Consider the following 1,090-nt stretch of genomic DNA (forward strand, 5'->3'; position numbering starts at 1 on the left):
TTTGGCTTTTGTATGAAAGTTTGGAATGGAATTTGGTGTTCTCATTGTAATAGTTGGAATAAGGGGTGCCACTCTTGTATGCTTGGAAAGCATTCACTTGTTCACTTGTTCCCCTACATTCACTTTGATCATGTCCCAAAGTTCCACAACTCTCACATACTCCACTTGGAATTGATGATGATGCCACCATAGCATTAACATGTTGCTTGGGTGATTTGGAGGCCTCTTCAAGTTTAGCCATGGCCTTCTTAAACTTCAAATTAATGGTGTCAATTTGAGCACTTAGTTGAGCACCCAATTGAGTAATGGAATCCACCTCATGTTTTCCTCCTCTAGTAGCCTTCCGAGGTCTACTATATTGTGAATTATGAACTGCCATTTCCTCTATGTTGTTCCATGTTTGATTGTCATCAACTTCGGTGAACATACCATTGGATCCCATATTGAGAATGTTTCGGAAGTCTTCATATAAACCATTCCAAAATTATTGTACAAAGAACTCGCTAAGTCCATGGTGTGGACAAGATCGACAAGTGTCCTTGAATCTCTCCCATGCTTCATACAAAGATTCCTCATCCCTTTGTTTGAACCCGGTGATTTGGGCTCTCAACATGTTAGTCTTTTCTGGAGGATAGAATTTCTTGTAGAAAGCAAGTGCTAATTTCTTCCATGAATCAATACAAAGAGTAGCCTTGTCTAGGCTTTTCAACCATTGTTTCGCGGTACCATTCAAAGAAAAAGGAAATAAGACCCATCGGATTTGGTCTTGAGTAACTCCGATTTGAGAAATCGCATCACAATAGTAACAAAACGTCTCCATATGTGAGTGAGGGTCTTCACTAGGCATCCCCCCAAATTGACTTCTCTCAACTAATTGTATGAATGCGGATTTGGCAATGAAATTACCGATTAAATGTTGTGGTGTAGGAGTACCATTTGGTAGGTTCTCCTCGGTTGGTACGGAATGCGATGAAAATTTAGCCATTGTGGGTTGATTTTGTGGTGGGTTTTGTATTGGGTTATCCTCTCCTTCTCTAGCAAAAGGGTTGGTAAACTCAATGTTATTTGGTTTAATGCCCACAATTTCTCC

At 40.1% G+C, this 1,090-nt stretch overlaps 1 non-coding gene across 1 annotated transcript; it reads left to right on the forward strand.

Annotated features, from left to right (window-relative positions):
- Window positions 1–506: 506 nt before the first annotated feature.
- On the forward strand, window positions 507–613 carry LOC141610429 (small nucleolar RNA R71). Its single transcript, XR_012528337.1, has one exon. It is a non-coding gene; the product is annotated as a small nucleolar RNA R71 (small nucleolar RNA).
- The last annotated feature ends 477 nt before the right edge of the window (window positions 614–1,090 follow it).

The sequence above is a fragment of the Silene latifolia genome, chromosome 10 (genome assembly GCF_048544455.1).
Source record: "Silene latifolia isolate original U9 population chromosome 10, ASM4854445v1, whole genome shotgun sequence".
In the NCBI taxonomy this organism is placed as follows: Eukaryota; Viridiplantae; Streptophyta; class Magnoliopsida; order Caryophyllales; family Caryophyllaceae; genus Silene; species Silene latifolia.